The following is a 12,375-nucleotide window of genomic DNA, read 5'->3' as shown; positions in this document are numbered from 1 at the left end:
TTTTTCCCCTTTCTTGGGATGCAGGCTTCTGATAGTTTTTGCAACCTTGACTTGAAGTAATTCCAGGCTTCCTCCACCTTTAGATTCACAAGTTCTTCAGTCCAATCCACTTCCCTAACTAATTTCCTTAATTTATTAAAGTTAGCCCTTTTGAAGTCAAAAACCCTAGTCACAGATCAATTTTTGTTTATCCTTCCATTTAGTTTGAACTGAATAGCTCATGATCGCTTGAACCAAGGTTGTCCCCTACAACTATTTCTTCTATGAGGTCCTCATTACTCACCAAAACCAAATCTAAAATGACATCCCCTCTTATTGGTTCAACAACTACTTGGTGAAGGAATCCATCAGCTATCGCATCCAGGAAAATCTGAGCCCTATTATTATTATTAGCACTTGTCCTCCAGTCTATATCTGGGAAGTTAAAGTCTCCCATGATCACACAATTCCCATTAGTATTTACTTCATTGAAAACATTAAAGAGGTCCCTATCCTTATCCAAATCTGATCCCGGCAGTCTATAGCACACCCCAAGCACTATCCCAGGGGAGGCTCTAGTAGTTTTCTTCCCCAATGTGATTTTTTGCCCAGACAGACTCTGTCTTATCCATTCCATCACTTCTTATTTCTTTACAGTCTACCTCATCATTGATATACAATGCTACTCCACCACCTTTGCCTTTATTTCTGTCTTTCCTAAACAGCACATACCCTTTAATACCTGTACTCCAGTCATGATTACTATTCCACCATGTTTCTGTTATCCCTATGGTTTCACTTCCTGCACCAATAGCTTTAGTTCCTCCATTTTGTTACCTAGGCACCTCACATTAGTGTACAAACATCTTAATTTTTTCTGTTTGGCTTCTCTCACATTCTTTACCTGATTAGGCACAGACATTCTACTGCCAGTATCACCTATTAGACTGGTATCTACACTACCCTTCCTCCTTATGTCCATTCTCCTACCCACGGCTGTATCCTTTCTTACTTCGTTTTCTTCCCTCTCAGTGTTAAAATCCGGCGTGGAGATTACCTGGACATCTCCGAACCATCTCCCCCAAATTCCTAGTTTAAAGCTCTCTTAATTAGTTGTGCCAGCCTCCATCCTAGAAGTCTATTTCCCTCCCTACTCAAGTGAAGTCCATCCTGAGAGAACAGTCCTCTGTCCATGAATGCTTCCCAGTGGCCATACATCCCAAAGCTCTCCTTATAGCACCACTGCCTGAGCCACTTGTTGATCATCATAATCTTGTCACACCTTTGCTGCCCTTCTCTAGGAACAGGCAGAATCCCACTGAAGATCACCTGAACTTCGATTTCTTTAAGCGTCTTCCCCAGTCTGGCATAGTCTCCCTTGATACATTCCAGCGAGAATCTAGCTGTATCATTTGTTCCCATATGAAGGACAACCAGTGGATTCTTTCCTGCTCCCGTTAGGATCCTCTTCAGCCTCAGGTCCACATCCCGTATCTTAGCACCCAGCAGACAGCACACCCTTCTGTTCTCTGGATCAGCTCTGGTTACAGGCCTGTATATTCTTCTCAATAAGGAGTCCCCAATCACGTAGACCTGTCTTTTCCTGGTGATGGTGCGATTCTCTGGTCTATCCCTTGCTCCCTCTGGCTGGCTGCAAGTCCTCTCGATTCCTATTGTCCCTTGCAATCCTCTGCAACCCATCCCGTATCCTCCTAGGGCTGCTATTTGGTGTTGTTATCTCCATTGACTCTTCCCCTCTTCCTATGGGACTAGATGCTCTTCTTTTTTTCCTTGTCCTCTCACCTTCAGTGACCACCTGCTGTGCCCCTTCTTCATTTTCCAACTCTGCAAACCTGTTCCTGAGCTCTATATCTCCTTCACTAGCCCGTCTTTTCCGCTGCCTGGTTCTCTTACTCACATGCCTCCACTGTCCACTTTCCTCACCCAGCAGTCTCCCCTCAGAGTTCTTTGATCCTGCTTCCATCTGCAAGTCTGAGCTTTTCCCTTCCACCTCCTCATGTCTTTGCTCCATCATCCGCTCGAACCCCCTTCTAAATTCAATCAGAGTTTCCACCTGCATCTCAAATCCTCGGATCTTTTCTTCCATCAGCTCTATCAGGCAGCACTTCATGCAGACAAAACTCTTTTCAGGTACCTCCTCCAGGATCATGTACATGCCGCAGCTTCCACATCCAGTCATCCTCATTGTGTCTTCCACTGCTTGGGTCACTACAACTGCTGCCTCCGTATCTGTCCTAGCCTTCTCACCTAAGTCCTGTTAGTCCGGGAAACACAAACCAAACCAAAACACCACCACCCACAGCAAAACAAACCCCCCAATGAGCACCAAAACACTGCCAGACCACCACACACTCCCTTCATTACCCTGTCTGTTCCTTTGACTGGCTCTCTTAGTCTTCCCCGCAAACTCCCCTGTTTACAGCTCTGTTTGCTGGCTCCTGTGCCACTGCAGCTGTCTATGCTGCTGCCTGACTGACTGGCTGCTGTGACTGACTGGCTAGTCAGATACCATAGCTACCAAATATGGCCTCTGTTGCTATCCCAATATGTCTTTCCCATCTTCCCCCCAGAAGCTGGCAGAAGATTTGTCTATTTATAGGATAAGATTTTATTGAAGTGAAGGCTGCGTATATTACACTCCTACTTTTATGTATGCAAATATCATAATCATATGTGCAAATCTGCATGCAAAAAGGAGCCTAAATGCAGAATTCCTTATGTAATCGTGAGCCTGTTTGTTCATTGAAATGCCATAATTTTCCATTCAAATGGAAATTTGTGCGCACAAAAACTCCATTTTATCAAGCAATTATGATCAATGTACAGCTAAATATATGCCCAGTTTGGGCCTCTGTTCTTCTGTCACTAATGCACATGCATAAATTTATACATATGAGTAGACCCATTGAAGTAAGCGTGACTACTTCTTTGTGTAAAGTTAAGCATGAGCCTAAGTGTTGGCAAGATCAGGTACATTTTGCATATTCTACTTTTAAAGAAATTATCCAAATAGCCTAACCACTCATAGTACAATGCATCCAGATCATTATTTGACTTGTGGATTACCACACCAGATAATGTTTCCTAATAACGTTTTTCTTCACTGTTTCCCTGCAATGTAGATTGTTAGTTCATTCTACCCTTTTTGTTCCAGTTAATCTGGTTTTACATACTCTGGCTCTGTTAGCTCTATTGCCATAGACTAGGCATATCTTGCCTGTTTTTTTGCATTTTCTGTCATGTGATAGGCCACATTTTACATACTCCCCTTTTCTTTCTGAATAGCATCTCTGCAAGTTTTGTTGCAGCGCTGATTGCTTTCCTGGCCTTTATAATCCTTCAGTAGAATATTTTTCTGTTTGTTTGCCTTCCATTCTTCTAACAGTATTTACTTTTTTTAAACTTTCATGTCTTGTTGGGAAATGTCTTAAATTTGGAGCTATGGGAAAAATTCATCATATAAATTTAGCCTTTTTTTGCTCACAGAATATCCACAAACTGATTAAAATGTCTTTGATTTTGTTCTGTATTCGTTTGACAAATTGTTTTGCAAATGTTTTTAACTCATGGGATTAATTGCAAATTTCCTGTTTGAGTTGTGCTGCTTACTTGAGAGATTGGTCAGACAAGTCACATGGTTTTGTTTCTGTTCCCCAGTTAAATGACCAACACTCATGCATGTGGATGTAAACTTCAGTACCTATGAATATTCATGGTCTAGTGTTGAACATTTTGTTTCTGTGAACATTTGTGCCACTATGCACTAATATTTCATGAAAAGTGAATGCAAGTGCCATGAGCATGGGTGAAGCAAATTCAATTAAAATTAAATTGAATTTTCACATAATATTATTTGTTTTATCCACCAAGTTTTGCATTTGCAGCCTTTAAAGCTGAGTCCAGCTCTGAAATATATTTGTGGGGATTTTCATCATTTTTGAATTTTGTGACCAGACATTAGGATTCTCTCTTTTATCATGTTCTAAGAACTGTCAAAAGAGCCAATTGACACTAGCAACCTTATCGATGTGACTCGCTCATCTACAGTTTATCTTCTCTTGGCACCTTCATAGAAGCTTTTCCTGCACACACCTGAAAAACAACATGACAAAACAAAAAAATTCAAAATGCTCAATTATTTTTTTTTAGGGGCTGGTTTGTCTGCTTCAAACATCTCCTCATCTGAGTACCCACAGTTTGACTCAGCCTTCAACTTTTGACCAACACAACTCAAACAGTGCCTTTTCCCTGCACCTTACCATTTGGAGCCTGCTGAGCCTGCTAATATTAGCTCTTTCCATCAAGCTCAGCTTTCTGCTACATCCCCTGATTCTAAATCCTTATCACTTTGTCAGTTTTCTTTCTTTTAGATGTCCTGCAGAGTTAGCATCCTGTGAGTAATCCTCTGTCACTGCTCTAGTGCTGCTTCCCTCATCCTATTCCTTGTCACTCTGGAAGACTTCCAGTCATATAGTATATATTGCTCTTCTACACTGTGAATGTGATGATGCCCTGGTACAAACACTATACAAAAGTTACCTAGTAGCTCTCCTGATTTTTAAATTCAGCTATCTTTATTTTATCTGTCTGTAGCTCTTAAAGAGGGAAACCCCAACTCCTTGTTCAACCTCTGGAACCATCTTACAGGGCTTGATCCTGTAAGCCTTTATGCAGTAGACAACAGGTTGCCTGCCTGCAAGTGGAGGTTAGGCCTGGGCACCAAAAAGGTTAGGCACTTGGTGTAATCTTCTGCATTTAAAGAGCCATAAGCCTGGACGCCGTTGTGTTCCAGTCCAAGTGAGCATAGCCTACTCAAGGCTGCATATGAGGGTAAGCATTAGCGGTAGTATTCTGCACTTTAAAAAGTTAATTCTCAAGATTACAAAGAAAAAAAAGGTGATAGAGCTTAAGTAGGATCCTCATTATTCCCATAAGGTGCTTAGCTATGTATGGTTATGCTAAGGGTTGGGTGAAACCTTTTTGAAGATAGTGGGCATAACAGCTGCCCTTCCTTTAGGATAAATGTAAAAAGCAATTATTTATGGAACAGAAAGTTGAAACAATAGGCCACATGCACGACTAGAGTGCGAGTTGAGCCTTGAAGTTTGAATCCAAATTGAGGTGGGCTGGGTATTTGTTTAATGGAGCTGTGTGTTTGTGAGGGAGGGAGAAGTGGCAGAAACATAACAGAAGATGACAGGGAAGGCCGATAGGAAGCCCCAGAGAAGCATTTGTAGCATGATCCCGAGAAAATGCTGAGAGGAAACTTTTTGGACGGACTGCTGGCTGAAAGGAGTTTGGAGGTATGAACAAAGAAACCATTTCCCATTTCATTCCTCCTGTGTTTGGGGAAACAGCACTTTGTACACATTTTGTAAATAAACAGGATTGCATCAGAGATACCTGACTCTATTATCACTTTTTCCCCTTAACCAAAACAACCCACAGGGCACTGAATTTTGGCTAACTGCTTGGGTCAAAGGGGATAACATGATTATTACAGCACTGGAATATAGTAGCTGTGCAATTCTTAATACTTCCTACTGCTCCATCTTGTCTTGTGGAAATTGGGAATTTGTTGATCTGCAGGACATGTTGCATGGCTCATCTATTTTCCTGGTTGTTTAGGCAAAGTTGAGAAACAAGATAACTTCTTGGGGAGAGTTCTTTTTGCATTTGATTGCCTGGTTGGTTGATCAGATAGTTATGTGGATTGGGGTTGTCATAGAATCATAGAATATCAGGGTTGGAAGGGACCTCAGGAGGTCATCTAGTCCAACCCCCTGCTCAAAGCAGGACCAATTCCCAACTAAATCAACCCAGCCAGGGCTTTGTCAAGCCTGACCTTAAAAACCTCTAAGAAAGAAGATTCCACCACCTCCCTAGGTAATCCATTCCAGTGCTTCACCACACTCCTAGTGAAAAAGTTTTTCCTAATATCCAACCTAAACCACCCCCACTGCAAGTTGAGACTATTACTCCTTGTTCTGTCATCTGCTACCACTGAAAACAGTCTAGATCCATCCTCTTTGGAACCTCCTTGCAGATAGTTGAAAGCAGCTATCAAATCCCCCCTCATTCTTCCGTTCTGCAGACTAAACAATCCCAGTTCCCTCAGCCTCTCCTCATAAGTCATGTGCTCCAGCCCCCTAATCATTTTTGTTGCCCTCTGCTGGACTCTTTCCAATTTTTCCACATCCTTCTTGTAGTGTGGGGCCCAAAAGTGGACACAGTACTCCAGATGAGGCCTCACCAATGTCGAATAGAGGGGAACGATCACATCCCTCGATCTGCTGGCAATGCCCCTACTTATACAGCCCAGAATGCCGTTAGCCTTCTTGGCAACAAGGGCATACTGTTGACTCATATCCAGCTTCTCGTCCACTGTAACCCCTAGGTCCTTTTCTGCAGAACTGCTTCTTAGCCATTCGGTCCCTAGTCTGTAACAGTGCATGGGATTCTTCTGTCCTAAGTGCAGGACTCTGCACTTGTCCTTGTTGAACCTCATCAGGTTGCTTTTGGCCCAATCCTCTCATTTGTCTAGGTCCCTCTGTATCCTGTCCCTACCCTCCAGGATATCTACCACTCCTCCCAGTTCAGTGTCATCTGCAAACTTGCTGAGAGTGCAGTCCACGCCATCCTCCAGATCATTAATGAAGATATTGAACAAAACCGGTCCCAGGACCGACCTCTGGGGCACTCCGCTTTGATTTTCATTGATATTTCCTTTGATTTTTCCCTTATTAACAATGGACCAGTTTTGCCCAGATGTAAATGAGCACAACACCATTGAAGTCAATGGAACTGTGTGCAGCTTGAATTTGGCCCAGAAAGCCTGATCTCTTGAGTTTGTTGTGTCAGAACTAAGTATTATGACAAACTATTGTTAGGAAAATGATCACATTTCCCTTTCAGCTACACCAATGCAATCCCACTGAAGTCAGCTGAGAGGAGAATTTAGCCTCTTATTGCCAAGGCAGCAATTTTTTCACTAAGCAATCTCAGTAAGTGAACACCAACATGACGGAATCCTACAATTACATTAATAAAATTTCTCTTTTAACATCTTTCTTTATAAAAAATTACTTTGGATGGAGCTTTGCAAAACAAACAAGTCTAGAACTGGCTCAAACTTACATCTATACTTCTCCTAAAAGTGCAATTTCCTATCTTTGACTGAAAAATAACACACTGGAACTGGCATAATTTAAGGTGCAAAACATTTCAGTTAGTGTGAAGTGCCCTTTATGCATTCTGTGTTGATTAAGGCAGTGATTCTCAAACTTATTTGATCGCAACCCCCTTCTTTGCATCTGTAGTAGTTTATGCCTCCCTCCACCTGCCACACCGCTTATGTACGCATTGTATCAGAGGGGTAGCCGTGTTAGTCTGAATCTGTAAAAAGCAACAGAGGGTCCTGTGGCACCTTTGAGACTAACAGAAGTACTGGGAGCATAAGCTTTCGTGGGTAAGAACCTCACTTCTTCAGATGCAAGTAATGGAAATCTCCAGAGGCAGGTATATATCACTGTGGAGATAACGAGGTTAGTTCAATCAGGGAGGGTGAGGTGCTCAACCTCATGAAGAAACTTGCACAAATACAGACAGATATCTTCCTTTCCAAATGCAAACGGATGGACATCATACCAAATGGACTAAAGGTGAAAAATCCATTGCTATCTACATACTGCACAGACCACAGTGAGAGATTATGCCATACATTATCAAAGAAACTGAGGAACCACCTGATCAGCATCCTATACAGCAAACAGAAAAACATCAAGAAAGAGCTCTCCAACCTGGAGACTTTCATAAATAACCAACCCTCCACACAAATGGACTTTACTAAAATAAGACAGGAGATCTACATTACACACTTCACCTCTCTACAAAGGAAAAAGGATCGTAAGCTATCTAAAATCCTACCTGCCACATGGGGCCACAACAGGGGTACCCCTAACTCACCCAGCAATATCGTCAATTTATCCAGCTACACACTCAACCCAGCAGAAGAGTCTGTCCTATCTCGGGGACTCTCCTTTTGCCCCAGCACCCCCATGAACATGATACAGTTCTGTGGTGATCTGGAAGCCTACTTTCGCTGCCTCCGACTCAAAGAATACTTTCATGATAACACTGAACAGCGCACTGATACACAGATACCCTCCCACCAACACCACAGGAAGAAGAACTCCACATGGACTCCTCCTGAGGGTCGAAATGACAGTCTGGACCTATACATAGAATGCTTCCGCCGACGTGCACAGGCAGAAATTGTGGAAAAACAACATTGCTTGCCTCATAACCTAAGTCGTGCAGAACGCAATGCCATCCACAGCCTCAGAAACCACCCTGACATTATCATCAAAGAGGCTGATAAAGGAGGTGCTGTTGTCATCATGAACAGGTCTGAGTACCAGAAGGAGGCTGCCAGACAACTCTCCAATACCAAATTCTACAGGCCGCTTTCCTCAGATCCTACTGAAGAATACACTAAGAAACTGCACCATCTACTCAGGACACTCCCTACACTAACACAGGAACAAATCAACATACCCTTAGAGCCCCGACCGGGGTTATTCTATCTACTACCTAAGATCCAGAAACCTGGGAATCCTGGACGCCCCATCATCTTGGGCATTGGCACTCTCACTGAAGGACTGTCTGGATATGTGGACTCCGTACTCAGACCCTACGCCACCAGCACTCCCAGCTATCTCCGTGACACCACAGATTTCCTGAGAAAACTACAATGCATTGGTGACCTCCCAGAAAACACCATCCTAGCCACCATGGATGTAGAGGCTCTCTACACAAACATCCCACATACAGATGGAATACAAGCTGTCAGGAACAGTATCCCTGATGATGACACAGCACAACTTATTGCTGAGCTCTGTGACTTTATCCTCACGCACAATTATTTCAAATTTGGTGACAATATATACCTCCAGACCAGTGGCACCACTTTGGGCACCCGCATGGCCCCACAATATGCCAACATTTTTATGGCTGACCTGGAACAACGCTTCCTCAGCTCTCGTCCACTCATGCCCCTTCTCTACCTACGCTATATTGATGACATCTTCATCATCTGGACCCACGGGAAGGAGGCCCTGGAAGAATTCCACCATGCTTTCAACAGCTTCCAACCCACCATCAACCTCAGCCTGGACCAATCTACACGGGAGGTCCACTTCCTGGACACCACCGTACAAATAAGCGATGGCCACATTAACACCACCCTATACCGAAAACCCACCGACCACTACGCCTACCTTCATGCCTCCAGCTTCCACCCCGGTCACACCACACGATCCATCGTCTACAGCCAAGCACTGAGGTACAATTGCATCTGCTCCAACCCCTCAGACAGAGACCAACACCTACAAGATCTTCACCAAGCATTCTCAAAACTATGATACCCACACAAGGAAATAAAGAAACAAATCAACAGAGCCAGACGTGTACCCAGAAGCCTCCTGCTACAAGACAGGCCCAGAAGAGAAACCAACAGAACTCCACTGGCCATCACCTACAGTCCTCCACTTAAACCTCTCCAACGCATCATCAGTGATCTACAACCCATCCTGGACAATGATCCCTCACTTTCACAGACCTTGGGAGGCAGGCCAGTCCTCGCCCACAGACAACCTGCCAACCTTAAGCATATTCTCACCAGCAACCACGCACCGCACAATAACAACTCTAACTCAGGAACCAACCCATGCAACAAACCTCGATGCCAACTCTGCCCACATATCTACACCAGCAACACCATCACTGGACCTAACCAGATCAGCTACAACATCACCGGCTCATTCACCTGCACGTCCACCAATGTTATATATGCCATCATATGCCAGCAATGCCCCTCTGCTATGTACATTGGCCAAACTGGACAGTCACTACGCAAGAGGATAAATGGACACAAGTCAGATCTCAGGAATGGCAATCTACAAAAACCTGTAGGAGAACACTTCAACCTCCCTGGCCACACAATAGCAGATGTAAAGGTAGCCATCTTACAGCAAAAAAAACTTCAGGACCGGACTCCAAAGAGAAACTGCTGAGCTCCAGTTCATTTGCAAATTTGACACCATCAGATCAGGATTAAACAAAGACTGTGAATGGCTATCCAACTACAGAAACAGTTTCTCCTCCCTTGGTGTTCACACCTCAACTGCTAGCAGAGCACCTCACCCTCCCTGATTGAACTAACCTCGTTATCTCCACAGTGATATATACCTGCCTCTGGAGATTTCCATTACTTGCATCTGAAGAAGTGAGGTTCTTACCCACGAAAGCTTATGCTCCCAGTACTTCTGTTAGTCTCAAAGGTGCCACAGGACCCTCTGTTGCTATGTACGCATTGCCACTCTTACTTCTCTGCTGCTGCTGGCCACAGTACTGCCTTCAGAGATGGGCACCTGGCCATCAACCACTGCTTTCGCTCTCCACTTTGCTTTCAGAACTGAATGGCCAAACACCTACTGACATGTCTGGAGGAATCAGCTTTGCTAGTTATTCATTGCTGTGAATAAAATGTACGCAGTATGGTTTTTTTCCCCTGAAGTTTCTCTCACACACACACAGAATACATTCCATGCCCCACAGTTTGAGAATCTCTGGGTTAAGATATTGTGCTGTTGTATGTTCCAAGCCTTAAGACCATAAGATCTTTGAGACAGCTGTTTAGCAAATCTCATCTATAATATTACAGCAGTATATATAGTGACAGCACTATTTAAACGATGATAATTTTAGATGCTACAGTTAGTTTCATCCAAATGCAATATCATATAAAAAGATTTTAAGCCTTAAAAATGGGTGTTTAAAATAAACTATAATACACCCTTAAAACAGCACTGCTATTGTTGCTGCTCAATTGTAGTTAATAGGGTATCAGCATTTTCAGTTTTCCAACTTGGATAGATTTTTATGAAGTATAGGAATATGTTATGTCAGAATCTATAGGAGCTTTAAAAAGTTTTTATTGAAAACCATTTTAGGCAGGTAGTGTAATGAACTCACTAATGTGCACAACTGCATGCTATTGGAAGAGATCAGAACTGCTCAATTGTGCACTGCTAGTAGAGTTACTGCTAAACTAGTAGAGTTTCTTCTTTACCTCAAATGGTAAGATTGTGTGGTTTTGGAGGAGGAAAATTTGAGTTCAAAACATGTTGCCACGAAGTTCCAAGTGTTCGTGGTACACAGTTTAGTGACAACAATGAAACCTCAGAAAACAACAGATTCTTTATAGTAGATTGGAGATCTGGGCATTTGAAGTTACAAGGGTATAACTGAGAGCAGAATTTGGCCTTTTGTTTAGGGAATTCTCACTAAAAGAAACTCTGTTCAGTCAAGATTCTTTTTTTGGGGGGGGGGGGGAATCATATTTCAAAAACATGAAGTTCTTTTTAAGAAGTAACACATAGGGCTGACTAGAAAAACTTCAATAAACCATTTTCCATTGGAAGATGCAGTTCTGTCAAAATTGAAATGCTTTGCAAAATCATGAATTTTACAGAAGATTCAGCTTGGAGAAAATGAAAAAAGACTGACTCAAAACATCTCATTCTGACACTTTCAGAACTAAACATTTTGATTTTTTCCTTTGAAATAACTTTTTGGTTTGTTTGAATTTTGTATTTTATTATATAACAAAAGTAAAAAGTAAAATAGAATGATTCAAATTTGTCGAAACAAAACAATCTGAAATTATTTCTTTTCTGAAATTTTCATTCACAGAGAATTTCAGAATCTGGGGGTTCTATTCTAAATCAAAATAAAACAAATTTTGAAATCTCAAATTCCTCCACAAAATGGAATTTTCATGTTCCACACAACTCTAGTCCCAATACGGGACACTGTAATAAAGGACTACCCATATTTACTAGGAATGTTCAGGTCTGCTTTCCTGATTAAAGCCACCAACTGAAATCATGAATATTTCATCAACATCTATAAAATGGAGGCCAATCTAACATTATTGCTACGTGACATCATTACTGGGTGAGAAAAATACCGTGTCAGGATCTATGGAAGTAGAACCCAGGTTTGCAGATCATGGGACCCCTGACATTGCCACCAGAAGGGCAGGTAGAACCACATCCAGGAAACTCTGTGGAGATTGGGTACTGCAGGAAGTACCACCCAAAGGGTTCAAAGTGACAATACCCTCGGATTGGTCAAGCACATTATTTAACCCTGGAGGGTGCCCCAGGAAGTTGTCTGGGCAATCACACAGACTTCTGGCTTGCTATGACTCCTCACAACATCTTGTCTTCTGATTGCCAGTCTCCAGCCTTGACCTGACTCTGACCCTGACTTTTGCTTATTGAACCTGGCTCTAGCAATTCCTCTGACCTC

The sequence above is a fragment of the Malaclemys terrapin genome, chromosome 3, assembly GCF_027887155.1.
Source record: "Malaclemys terrapin pileata isolate rMalTer1 chromosome 3, rMalTer1.hap1, whole genome shotgun sequence".
Classification (NCBI taxonomy): domain Eukaryota; kingdom Metazoa; phylum Chordata; order Testudines; family Emydidae; genus Malaclemys; species Malaclemys terrapin.
Note: the sequence above shows the minus strand (reverse complement) of the source record.